Source organism: Mustela lutreola, chromosome 6 (assembly GCF_030435805.1).
Source record: "Mustela lutreola isolate mMusLut2 chromosome 6, mMusLut2.pri, whole genome shotgun sequence".
NCBI classification, from domain to species: Eukaryota; Metazoa; Chordata; class Mammalia; order Carnivora; family Mustelidae; genus Mustela; species Mustela lutreola.
The window spans coordinates 74069321-74084169 of NC_081295.1; the positions used below are offsets into that span (position 1 = coordinate 74069321).

Below are 14849 nucleotides of genomic sequence, written 5' to 3' on the forward strand. Positions count from 1 at the left end.
GCCTTTGCTTTTGAGTAGGAGGACTTGTTAGACCACAAACTTCCAGACTCAATTTTTGTATATCCTGATGAAAATTCTCAGATTTCTCTACTGAATATAAACAGATGTGTGATGTGTTTAAATTGAAACTTTCTGAGTGTTGGCAAAGATTTGCTCAAATGAATAGGGTGGTATATTTGTATTGGTCGAGTTGTTTGGAACATTAAAGTGATAATAATCTAAATAAACACAATAATCTAAACTTGGGATATACTAGTATGTCTGCCTCAGGTCACCACTGGCTCTGTGACTTCTGCCTCTTCTGGATTTCTCTGGAGCTTACCCTTTTGCCCATTTGCCTGACATTCAACTTAAATACCTACATCTTGTTTCTTTCATATTTACATATCATGACCCTTCATCCTCTCCATTTGCATCTTTCTCAAACCGTATTTCAAGGTGACTGCCCCAATCCACATAAAAGGCTGATAACACTAAAAAATGAATTAAATGCTTTTGTTTGGACTGCCAATATGCCATCCAGACTGAAGAAGATCCAGAAACTTTGGGGTCATGTGAGCCAAGGACGCAGGGACACTGGCAAGCACCAGAAGAAGCCAGGATGCTGAGGTAATGCTGGTGGCATGCATTACCCCAGGATCGACTTTGACAAATATCCCTCAGATTGCTCTGGTAGAACTGGTATGAGGCATTACTACTTTAAGAGGAACCAGAGCTTCTGCCCAACTGTCAACCTGGATAAATGTGGACCTTGGTCAGTGAGCAGACACAGGTTAATGCTGCCAAAAACAAGACTGGAGCCACTCCTATCATAGATACGGTATGATCAAACTACTATAAGGTTTTGGGAAAGGGAAAGCTCCCAAAACAGCCTATCATCATGAAAGCCAAATTCTTCAGTAAGAGAGCTGAGATGATAAAGTGTGTGTGTGTGTGTGTGTGTGTGTGTGTGTGTGCGCAGGAAGTAGTCAGAGTATCAGCATTTTCTTGTGCTCGTTCCCCAAACCTCAGTTCCCACAAAACAGTGCAAAGATTGGGTAATGCCTGTCCTTGTAGCAGCTGGTGTTAAACTAGAGGTATCTTGAGATTAGGGAACCTGAATCTTTTATAATACGTGTAACTATTTACTGTAACTGTCTTTTACTCTGACGATAAACATGCATTTTATTATACAAGACAGTAGGCAAACTTACCCTTTGCTTTGGGAAACATGGTCTTCATCTTTCAAGGTTCTTCGTTTTACAAATCCCCATGAAAAGATAGTCTGGAAAAATTATAGAAAGTGCCTCTGTGCCCAAGATGTGGAAAAATGGAAGAGATGTATGAACGGTCTCTGGAAACAAAATTTGACAAAAATGGCTATACCTCTGTAGATAATCTACACTTAAATTATTGAAGGGTCTGAGATGCCTTTTCCTTTTATTTTCCCAGAAAAATGGTACCAAGGTGACCTCAGACAGTTTAGAACATCTTAAGAGGATTTGACATTTTTGTCATCTCTACTGGATAGCTACAGTGGCAAACAGACAACTGAATCCTTCTTTAAGCTGACTAATCTACCTATCATTCAATATTTAAAAAAAAAAAAAAGGATTTTGGCATCCTTGATTCCTTCATTCACAGCCAAGATAGCAATATCATAAATATTTCACTGTTATCCTGTCTTCCACTCTGATTTCTGACCAGTTCATGATTCCTTTAGTTCCTGACTTTTTGCTTTCTTTCCTGTATCATTACATTTGCTTCTTGAGTATTCTGTTTTATAATACTCCTTTGGTAGTGACTGGTAGTCCCTGAGATAATACTAGTGCTTACTCCTTGGCTTACATCTGTTGTCCAGTGCTCTGCAAAACATATCTGATCCAGCCAGGCCTCCTCGATTCTATCTCATCATGCCTGAGAACTGGTCCACAGGGTTGAAGTTCACACCAAGTTTTCACCAACTTTTATGAAAAGAAGCCAGACCCTGCCCAAAGTATGAACACCTTCTGTAAGATCTCCACCAGATGGCCATCAAGCTTTTACTTGATTTGTGTCTTCTGGATTGTTAGTACAGTCAAAAGAATCAAACAATAATGTCATTTAGGAGTTATATTTTTAAAAACAACTTAGTAAAGATCCAGACCTTGGATTTAAAATCTTTTTCAGTGTGGATCAGATATATATACATTAAAAGGTATAGAGAATACATTATTTTCACAAGCTATGCAGAATTGTCCAATGGTTAAGTATGATCTTAGAAAGACCTAAGAAATACATGGCATGACAGGGCTTTTCTTGATTGAGATATATTTTTTGTAAGAAAAGACCAGAAATACTTGAAAATATATGACTTTGAATATAATAAATATAGTTTCACTACCTCATAGAAAAACGTGTGATCTTTAAGCATGGGGAACACAGTGTGAGGATGGACATGAATGTCAATGTTAATGACAATATAGACTTTATCAAGCTATACATGTTTTTGTTCTGCCTTTCCTTATGGTCTTGACCTTCTGTTCTATTCACAATTTTCTTATTTTAATTTTTTTATATTGTAATTTTCCTTATTGTTTTATACATTCTTCCTAGTTGTGAGTTAAAACAAGATATGAACATATGCATAACATATTCATTGACTTTGTTTCTGTTTATTTGATTCACCTGGATTGGAATACTTTGAAACAAAACATGGCTTTAGCTATATGTTCTGTAGACTCTAGATCCTTTTACTCTCCTTTCAGAGTGCAAGGAGAGATTATACTTAGAAATACTACCTCAGTTTGGCAACATAAGAATTCCTGAGGATTGTTTGGAAGTCAGAAGATCATAGAATTATAGAAACTATTAAAGGCTTAGAAATTAGAAATAAACATTTTTTTTTGAACAAAGAAGAAAACTGAGCTCCTGAGGAGTAAAATTAGCCTGATACAATCAAGCTTGATACACCTGTACTTTTAATGAATAACAAAGCCAGGACCTCAATTCAAGTCTCCCTATACTAAATTCAACATTTTCCCCCTATAATCTTCTGTGATTATTTTATCTGGATATTCAAAGGTGAATTAGAATTGAGGAATTAAAAAATGAAGCCAGTGCTACTTAACAAAAGACAAGATAGTACTCTTAGGGAAAGTGGAGCTAACGCATGCTGGATTACTTGCGGGGAAATTGAAATTGAACAACCAGTACGTAGAAACAGGTCACCAGGTTCAAAAGTGAGTCACAGATCTTTAAGATGCGGGGTATTTTGTGATCAATAGCATTTGAAGTTGGAAAAATCAGATAAAGATAATCAGGTCTCATAGTCCAGCACAGAAATTGATTGCTCCAGGGATCCAGCGCCTCCTTCCCTTTCTCCCTCCCTCTCCCTTATGAAGTAATTTCTTGGCCCTTAGAACTGTTTTTAGGATTTATTCAAAGTGTTGCTGCCAGAGTCCCATCCCACTTGGCAAAAGGAAGGGAACAAAGCCCCCAACAACTGCACTGCTTTCTACAAAGAACTTGACTCCCACTATCTCTTCATTTCTTGGCTTTGAGCAATGACAGATTGCAGAATCAGATGTTGCACAGAAGTCTTGATAACAACTTAGAAAGATGACCATTGCTTGCTTGCTCTGTCAGGTTTCTTCTTTTACCACCGGCAAGTTTACTTCGTATGCTTCTAAGCACAAAGATTCTCAGCTCTAACTTCATAGGTACCTAATTCTCCCTGGCAGCAGAGCAACTACTGACCCTCCAGAAAACCAGACTGATGTTTCTGTAGGTTTACCAACTTATTTCATAAGATGGCAGTGCATTTCAGTTACTCTAAGAATTCTTTTGTATTTGAACCTGATCTGAAGATAAAAATCACTCTATGTTGTAAGTAATCAAGCTGAGGGCACTGTGCTTTCTGAAGCAGGAAGAGCACATATGCACTTCATGTGCACTTGAAGACAGAATATCTGGGTTTGAGTAGACAGGCTCAGCTGCTTACCAACTGGGTCACCTCAAGTATGTCACTCCTTAGCTTTATTGTCCTCATCTACAAAACGAGGTCGTAATACCTTGTCTTTCTAATGCACAGCCGCGTGTGTGAATCACATGGGAAGATGTGAGTGAAGGCTTTTCTAAAAACTGTATAGCACTGAGCCAAGAGAGTTATCATTGTTACCATGTGAAGGCTATGGGAGGATTAGGGAACCACTGTGCCACAGACATCCAGGCTAGTGAAAAATGTCAGCTTCAATTTATTTTCAAAAGATTGTGTATTTAATCGTATCAGCCCTGTAATCGTGCTATTTGCACTTGTGATGAAGAAGTACCATTGCCTTTTCATCAGGACATTCATCCTAATTGGCTGTGGAAGAGCAGGCTTACAGAAAGCACATATATGGTGATGTTCATGAAAACAGACTCTCCAGTGTTGAGGGAAGTACTCAGGGAGAAGGCATTCTTCAAACCCTTCTCGTGCGCAGTAGCATTTACTTAAAATTCTGTGCAATACCTTGAAACTAAAGCGAAAGAATACTGAAATAGGATTCACGAGACCTCAGTTTGAGTGTAACCTCTGCCTAGACCTGGATAACAAGGCTGTGGCTGACAGTAGTAATAATAACAACTTTTATTGAGCAGCTACTCTAGGTCAGGTATTGTGGTAAGGGCTTTATATACTTTAGATTATTTAACCATCTCAATTACTCTACCAGATATGTACTGTAATTATCTCCATCTTACAGAGGAGTTGACTGAGAATCAGAGAATCACACAGAAGCCATTGCTATTAAAAGTTAAATTTAGTCTTGACAGTCTCATTCCAAAGCCCATGTGTTTACTGAATACTTTATTGCCTTAATGTTTCTGTAGCCTGGTTATTTCCTCTGTAAAATGCAAGGATTAGGGTAGATTCTCATGAAATTTTTTTAATTCCATAATTTTGTAGATATGATTTATTATTAAAATTTTGTTGCAGAACACAAATTCCTGAAACACAGCTCTGGGTATTTTATTACCCTGGAGTAAAAAAAAAGAAGTAATATTACCTGAATTTTCCATTTGAATCATTTCTCATTTAATGTCTAACCCTGCTAGTCCTTTTCACAGAATAGGCAAAGATTCAGATGAGGAACTTTTTTGCAAAATTAAATATGATGTAGTTACTGAATTAAGGATGCATTTTTAAATAAAAGAAGTGTGAAGACGAGTCATTCAGGGAGAAAGTAAAGGAAGTAGGAAGATCAGGTATGGGGAGTACCAAAGTACCCATTTTTTAAAAAAAAAATTTTTTTTTAAAAGATTTATATACTTATTTGAGAGAGTGAGATATATATATATATATATAGAGAGAGAGAGAGAGAGTGTGTGTGTGTATGTGTGTGAGAGGGAGGGGCAGAGGGAAAGGGAGAGAGAATCTTAAGCAGATTCCTACGCTGAGCATGATGTTTTACTGACATCCAGACACCCCTAAAGGGCCCATTTAAAAACTCTGCTTCACCAGCAATGAACAAATAAGGCGAGTTGTCCACACACCAGGGGCCTCTGGGTCTTCACTTACATCATTTTCCGAACTGAAAGTGTACTTTTTTTGTGTGTGTGATGAGTTATTTATTGTTTTTTATTAACATATTTAAGACTGTATCATATTCATGGCGCTTTGCAGTTTCCAGATCACTTCTGCTGGCATTATTTCATTTGATTCTTCCCATAATTATAAGACATAGGTAGGTATTACTGTTGTTCCCATTTCTCAGATGAGAAACCTGAGGTACAAAATGGTTAACCAGCTTTCAAAGATCTCAATTGACCCAAAGTCTTGTGATTTCCAAAAAATGGTGTTTATTATTTCTGAACACAACTTAGCATGCTTTCCACAGCTCATCATCTCTCCATTTATTATTCAAGCCCAACTAAATTTTCTTCCTTAAAGTTTCTTTCTTTCTTTTTTTTTTTTTTAATTTATTTATTTGTCAGAGAGAAAGGGAGAGAGAGCAAGCACAGGCAGACAGAATGGCAGGCAGAGGGAGAAGCAGGTTCCCCGCCAAGCAAGGAGCCTGATGTGGGACTCGATCCCAGGACACCGGGACCATGACCTGAGCCAAAGGCAGCTGCTTAACCAACTGAGCCACCCAGGCGTCCCTTCCTTAAAGTTTCTTACGGCTACAAAAGCCTGCCAAGAACTCATCTCATGTCAGATGATTATACCATAGATGGCTTATAGATATATTCATTTTTTATCTCTTAATATTTCTTCCTTCTGTGTTAGATCATGAATCTAAAGTGCTAGGGGTAGTCTTTTTTTCTTTTTTTTTTTCTTCTGAGTGCCTCTTGTGGTGCTTTGATGCTCAGATTATTTTTGTTGAATGAATGATTTCTGGTCTGTTTTGTAGGTCGGAGTTCTCTACACCTACCACATATGAAGCACGAGTTCACCCTTGTCTTTAATTGTTATTATTAATTACTATTTAGATAAATAATATTGCCAGTGTTTAAAACAGACGTATTTAAAAAGAGAGCTTTTGTTTTCCCTAGAGCAATTCAGTGGTAGAATTAATACAAGAATTTAGACAGTTGATTCAACAAACCCTAGTGTTTTTGCCCCTTGTTCTATGCTTTTAATTTTAATATGAGAAATACAACTTGGCTTTTCAGTGTCATTCCAGTTCTTAGTTATTAAATCTTTTCTGAGAACAAGGTGTGGCTTATCAGTTTTCTCTGAAAATGGAAGCGACATGGATTAGCTAAGTAAAAGTGTTATTCCACTGTGATTAACCCCACAATTGACAAAGTTCAGTTGGCTATGTTTTGTGACTTTATATGATCTTTCTGAGCTCTCAGGGTACTTTTACATTGCTAAACTCTCTTGACTTGGCTTGGACCTATTTATATGACACAATTATACAAGCCAAGAACAGGCAGTATCAAATACATACGAACTAACATTTCTTAGGGTTTTTTTTTGTTTGTTTTTTTTTTTTTGTATTCGCCAATCTTAGAAAACACACTAACTTGGAAATTCTTTTTTCATATACCAAAAATGTATTATAAATATTATATAAATATATTTTAAATGAAGTAGGTCCATATTAAATTATCCACCTTTAAAATACTTACCTGTAATAATCACTGACTTATAGATTTGTCCAACTATTCTGTCTCAATTATATTTCCTAGATTCTTATTCAATGCATAGATGACACACACTCAGATTTTAATTAAAAAATTTAAAATATATATATACATAATCACTTTGGATGGCATTTAGAGGTCAAATATGCTGGTAAGAAAGGGACCCAGCTCTGGGCCATACCTAATTTCCAAAATTGATCTCATCCCCAAAGTATAAATCAAGTGGCTGGTTTCACTTGCAGAAATTCTAATTTGTGTGTGGGGATGCCATTTAGGCATTTATATTTTTTCCAATATTTTGCAGATGATTCTTTTAATTAGTCAAGGTTTTGAATTATGACTTAGAGAATTGTCACCACTTTTACTCAGGATTATTGTTTTCATATAAGACTTTTGCAGATTATTTCCCTCTTGTGTGGACATATCTCACCTCAAATGTGCTAAGCATGGAAAACTCTGACCAAAAAAACAGAACAGAATCTATCAATTTAACAAAAATTGATTGAATTAAAAGCACTGTTATAGCACTCAGAATCCAAAAAAGATGCTATTCTAGCCCTTTGCCTGACACCATATTCTTTATGGAAACAAGCAGATTAAAAACATTTTATTTATTTGACAGACAGATACCACAAGTAGGCAGAGAGGCAGGCAGAGAGAGAGGAAGGGAAGCAGGCTCCCCACTGAGCAGAGAGCCCAACGAGGGGCTCGATCCCAGGACCCTGAGATCATGACCTGAGCTGAAGGCAGAGGCTTTTTTAACCCACTGAGCCACCCAGGTGCCCCTTAAAAACATTTTTTAAAAGATTTATTTATTTGTATTACAGATGGGAGTATTGTGGGGACAGTGGGAGAGGGAGAGAGAGTATCTCAATCAGACTCCCTGCTGAGTGTGGAGCCCAATACAGGGCTCTATCTCAAGACCCTGAGAGCAGACTGAAGTCAAAATCAAGATCGCAATGCTTACCTGACTGAGCCACCCAGGCACCCTAAGATTAAGCACATTTTAATTATTAATAATATTGTAGTTATAATTCTTTAATTAAACATGGATTTTTGAGCATATATTTTAAAAATGGCTGTATTGGATTTATCAAGGAAGGCCACTGTTGGTAAAATGTAGCTCCTGCTGCCATCTAAAAGCTTACCATAGTAATAATAAGCATCTGCATAGGGCATAGGATAAGGCAAGAATGCAGAAGAGTATAATTTAAGGCTAACTCTAATAATTATGACACAGGATTTTAAGAAAGGAACGTTCACAGCCAATTAAATGTTCAAGAAAGACTACATACGGAAAAATGACATTTAGGGCAGCAGTGAACGATAAGTAGAAATTGGTTAGAGATGAAAAAAGATGTGCTCCATAAACAGAGCTTAAGCAAATATTCTGAGACTGGAAGGCATATGGCATATTTGGGAAACATTACATAGTTAAGCGTGGTTCAAGGTTACAGCACAGGAATAACATGGAATGTGTGGAAGGTCAATGAACTAAGTACCCAAGTGTTAAGTCGGTATTGAAATCACCTAACATAATATAGTGGTAAAGAGAAAGATGATAAAGTAGTCACTAAATGAGAGGGAGTGACCTGGAAGATGATAGACATTTGCAACAAGGAGGGATTATCACATATCAGAGTCTTATAACATGTACTTGGAAGTAGCTATCACATTTGGGGAAGTTGGAAGAAGCAATACAGGGCAGAGAGAATATTTAATTCCTCCCCATGAGTGGAAGAAAAAGCCATTAATTGAGAGGCATGCAAGGTAAGCTGGATCTGATGGTGAAGAGAACTAATAGAGAGGAGGTTGAGAATACTGAGTTTATTGATGGTGACAAACCAGCAGTGTCAGAGGGCACAGTACAAGAGTTGAGTGTTGACAAGATGTGGAAGCTTAGTTAGACTAGGGGATGTACAGATCCAAATTAGAGTAGGAATCCAATTAATGCACAGGGAGGCTGGCCTGCTAGTAGTGACTGAGATAAACCAGAATATAGCACAGGGTGTGATTCAGCTTAGTCATCTCATAGGGAACATAATCATTTCTTTTACCTCTCTAACACTCAGAAGAATCCTATAAGATACATATTTTTTAGTATAAATTTGCAAATGAAGAAAGGTAGAAACAAAAGAGTAACTTGTATAAGGTTCTATACCAGAGGAGCCTCATTTGAACTTGGGTTTTCTGACTCAGAAGTTTTGTTCTTCCCCTTATCCTTCTTCCTTCCCCAAATCATGATTTTTCTAGAACAGGCCAAGAAAGTACAATGATAAAAGGGTGAAATAAAAATGAGATGATGCAGTCTCTTAAAAAACAAGGGAGATTGTTTCAGGAAGAAGTTAATCATAGAGTAAAATGTTTTAGCCAAATCAGGAATGATGAAGACCAAAGCTAGACCTTTGGCTAGGACTATGACATAAGTATTTCATTAGATTAGATTTGATTGGATATGGCATGATTACATAACCCTTATAGTTCTCAGAATCCTCTCATATAATTTCCTCTTATGTGGACAATAGGCTTGTGACAATGATATTGCTCTATATTGCATAAAGAGACTCAGATTAAAAAAAAGAGAGAGAGACTCAGATTAATAGAATAACTATAGTTAGAAAGTGGTGGAGGAAAGATTCCAAACATAAATCTTCTGAATTCAAGTCCTCTTCCCTTTCCAAAATCCCTGAAAATAGAAACAAATGAAGAAAAATCTCTCAAGTTTCCAGTTACACTAGCAGAGCTAATGCCTGAAGAATTACACGTAATATATTTTTACTGGTGGCTTAGTATTGTCATTCTTGATCAAAGATGTAATTGCCAAGGAGGATTGCAACTTTTGCTTAGAAAGATACCCCTCTATCATGCTGCCCAATGGAAGGGAGCACCAAGATCAAGGGAGGAGTTATACACATGTTCTTTTTGATTCCTTAGAAGCATCCATGATTAGCAGCATGGACACACGTAGCTATTTTATAAACTCTTTTAACTAGACTGTATCTAGCAAGGTAGCCCTGGTGACATTTTATAAGCTTTACATTCAAAAGTTTCTTCCAAAGCTTGTATTTCATACTTTGTTTTTTTTTTTTTTTTAAAAAATTTTTTATATATTTATTCTCATTATTCATGGCAGTTATGTTCTATAAAGTCATGGCAAACACTGAATTAACAAATACTGAACATTGCTGCTAAGGGAAATACAGTGTTAGGTTCCTCTGGTCACGATATTTTTGACAACTGATCAATATAGAACCTCATTTTATTCACGTTTCTGCTTGAAGACACCCAAATTAATATATATTCTTGATTACTAACATTGAACTCATGGTCAACAGCACTCTCATGATAAATTATGCCTGAAAAAAGCTTATCCAGTGCACATACTTTCTCCGTTAATGCACATCAGTCCCTCGCACATAGAAAGACTAAGCAGCACATCGATACTGCACTTGGTGATTATTTGAAATGGCAAAATTCTGTCTCATATTTAAGTCTTCAGTTCACTTGGAATTTATTTTGGTGGTTGCCAGAGGGGAGATGGGTGGGAGGAAAGGTTAGATGGACGATGGGGATTGAGGAGAGCACTTGCTGCAGGGAACACGGGATGTTGTTTGAAAGTTGAATCACTAAATTGTATACCTGAAACTAATATCACACCGTATGTTAACTAACTGGGATTTAAGTAAAAACTAAACTAAACTAAACTAAAATGGCAAAATCACCAACCAAATGCACAAAAATTTAAAAAGGTATTAAATGGAAGTGAAAAAGTACTGATTTACAGTATGAGAGCTAAAATAAGAAGACAGGGCATCTCCTTGTTTAACCTCAGTTAGGAGATATGCCAACTAGAGACTCAATTTTTTCATTGTTCTGTACTGTCTATGAATGATTGAGAAAGCAATGCAGATAGATACTGATTTAGGGAATATAAATAAATTCAAGTGAATAAGCAAATTTGCAAATGCAGAATTTGTGAATAATGAGTACGGACTGTATTAGGAAATTAAAAGTCTTATATTACCCAAGTCAATCTATAGAATCAATGCAATCCCTATCAAAATTCTAATGGTATATTTTCACAGAGATAGAAAAAACTACTCTAAAATTCATATGGGATCACAAAGATTCTAGGTAGCCAAAGCCATCCTGAAAAAGAATAACAAAGCTGGTGGCATCACTTTCTGATTTCAAATTGTATTACAAAGTTTTAGTAAACAAAACATTGTGTCACTAGCATAACAATATACACATATACCAGTGGAACAAAATAGAGAGGCTAGAAGTAAATCTATGAAAGATAGATTTACTATCAGCCACTGTTTGACAAGGGTGTCAAGAACAAAAAATGGAGGGGCGCCTGGGTGGCTCAGTGGGTTAAAGCCTCTGCTTTTGGCTCAGGTCATGATCCCAGGACACTGGGATCGAGCCCCACCTGGGGCTGTCTGCTCCGCAGGGAGCCTGCTTCCTCTTCTCTCTCTCTCTGCCTGCCTCTCTGCCTACTTGTGATCTCTCTCTGTCAAATTGAAAAAAAAAAAAGAACAAAAAAATGGAGAAAGGGTAATATCTTTAATAAATGGTGTTGGGAAAACTGGTTATCCACATGCCTAAAAATGAAACTGGATACCCATCTTACACCACTCACAAAAGTTAACTGAAAATGGATTAAAGACTTGAGTGTAAGACCTGAAACCATAAACCTAGAAGAAAACATAGAAAAAAGTTCTTTGACATTGGTCTTGTCAATGATATTTTTGGATATGATGCCAAAGGTATAGGCAACAAAAACTAAAATACACAAATGGGACAACATCAAACTAAAAAGCTTCTGCACAACAAAGGAAACAATCCATAAAACAAAAAGAGAATTTACAGGATTGGAGAAAGTATTTGCAAACCATATATCTGACAAGGGGTTAATATCCAAAATATATGTGGAACTCATACAACTGAATAGCCAAAAACCAAATAATATGATTAAAAATGAGCTAAGGGCCTGAAGAGACTTTTTTTTTTTTTTTCAAAGAAGGCATACAAATGGCCAGTAGATCTATGAAAAGGTGCTTAATATCACCCCTCATCAGGGAAATGCAAATCAAAACCACAATGAGATTATCACCTTACACCTGTGAGGATGGCTGTTATCAAAAAGGGCAAGAGATAACAAATGTTGGCAAAGATGTGGAGGAAAACATTCCCACATCAGTGGGAGTGCTTACTGGTATAACTACTATGGAAAACAGTAAGGATATCCTAAAAAAATTAATAATAGAACTACCATATGACCCAGCAATTCCACTCCTGGGTCTATATCCTAAAGAAATTAAACCAATTATTTCAAAGACATAGCTGTACTCCCATCCTTATTGCAACATTAGTCACATAGCCAAGATACAGAAACAACTTATTTATTATTTATTTATTATTGTCCTTCAGTGGTTGAATGGATAAAGAAAATTTTGTGTGAATATGTACAATAAAATTATTATTCAGCCATAAGAAACAAGGAAATTCTGCTGTTTGTGACAACATGGATGAAACTGGAGGGCATTAGGCTAAGTGAAATAAGCCAGACAGAGAAGAATGAATACTACTAAGTGGTATCATTGAATGTGGGATTAAAAAAATTGATATAATCGAAGGAAATCATAAAATGATGGTTGCAAGGAGCTGAGAAGCGGGAAAATTAGGGCAATGTAAATTGAAAGGTTACAAGATATTCAGGTTACAAGAGGTTACAGGAAATTTCAAGTTACAAGATAAATGAGTTCTAAGATCTAATTTATAATTATGCTAATATATAGCATGCTGACTATAGTTTGCAATACAGTATTATATAATTGAAATTTGCTGAAAGTAGATCTTAAGTATTCTCATTTCTCACATAGACAGAGTTAACTATGTGAGATATGCATGTGTTAATTATTTTCAACTTGATAATTATTTTACAGTGTATATTTACATCAGATTATTAGGCTGTACTTTAAGTCTGTACAATTCCAATTGCCAGTAATTCCTCAATAAAGCTAGAAACAAAAAGATTTAAAGTCTCAGAGTTTCTACATATAGCAGTTGTCAGTGATCTGAACAAAGTAACACAAAGCAATCACTTCTGGTTGAGGGAGGCAAAGAAAATGATCAGTTTAGGAACACGACTTCAAAATCATTTCTGGACATTTGATTTTAGTTTTCTAAAAATATATTAAAAGGTGTGATAGAACCTCAACAAACTTTCCTCCAGAAGAACCAAGCAATTTGTGACACCTCCACCCATACTCCTTTTATTTGGTAATTTTGTGTGCTATGTAATTGTTTAAGATGGTAAAGAGAAGTCATAAGTATGTTGCTAAGGGAGGGATATATGGAGCTGAATGCTAAAGATTGGATTGGTATTAACATAAACATGCAAGGTACATGTGTATATATCCTGTGGGGCTCCACATATGTTCATTTAATGCTATGTCCTTTGGATTTAGAGACAGCCTATAAAATATCATAGATTTTTAATAAATATATACATATTTATGTGTATGTGTGTATACATTATATATCTATATCTATATCTCAATCTCATTAAATTATGTTTTAAGATGTTGTTCATTCTCTTATCCGTAGGTCCTTGTTAGAGATTCTAAGTCAATTGTTAACTGTTCAGTTGTAAGATAAATTTGTCTTTTTCAAGTGAATTGCATGCTTTCCTTGGCAAAACAAACACATAAACAAATGCACATTTAACTCAACTCTGTTTTGCTTTTTGCCTTAGCTTCCAGGGAATTTAGAGATAGTGTTAGTCTAATTTTTAGTAAGTATTTTTATCTTTATGCTTGGTGATATCTACCTTCTTTGCAGGGTCCTAGAACCTAATAGCCAGAGATTTGGAAATAGTTGAGGGCAAATGCCTCAATTTCCAAAAACCAGACATCCAGATTAGTCACAATGCCCGCTTCTCCCTTTATCTACCCCTCCATAGCAAGCCCATCCTTAATTTGCCTCCCACTTCTCTCTTTCTACCACACCCACAATTTAAATTTGGTTAAACTCTATTTAGAGTAGAAAAATCTCTTCTCATAAAAGAGGACGGGTTTCTTTTTAATTTGCAAGTATTGACCCAATCTCCCATCTTCATTCCAAGCTAATTCCCAACATATAAATACACATTTTTCATTTTTTCATTTATTCTTTTTGGTTGTTCCTTTAAATTTTTTACATTACTGTGTGTCACTGGTGAAATAGCAGTAAAGAAGGCAAAATATATTGCCTTCAAAGAATTGACATTTCAGTTAGTAGAAACAGTCAACAAAGAAAAAAATCCCACAATTACATAGAATTTTAGACTTTGAAAATGCTGTGGAGATCAAGTATGGCAGGGGGAACAGGAAGTGTGAGACAGGGAGGGGTTTGTAATTTTAAGCAGGGAGCCAGAGGAGGACTAATTAAGGAGATAAAGGTTTAGCTGTGAGGTGGGGTAGAAGAGGTCTATCCAGGATCATTTTCCGGGATCTGGCAGCAGTCTCATTACAAAAGCACTGAGGGAAATGCTTACCTAGACTACTCAGGAAGTAACAAAAAAATGATAAGAAGAAAGGGAGTGAAGGGGGAGTACTGGAAGATGAGTACGTCTCGGGGAAGAGCCGCAACTAGGCACGTCACATTGGGCTTCTGTATGGATTGGGCCTTTTACCCCAGTAAGATAAGCGACATCAAAGAGTTTTGAGCAAAAAGTATTTCTCTGACTGCTCTTTTAAGAAAGGATTGTAAGG

General features: G+C 36.3%; 1 pseudogene; it reads left to right on the forward strand.

Moving 5' to 3' along the window:
* The first annotated feature begins 512 nt into the window (after positions 1–512).
* On the forward strand, positions 513–6405 carry LOC131834611 (large ribosomal subunit protein uL15-like; annotated as a pseudogene).
* Positions 6406–14849: the final 8444 nt, after the last annotated feature.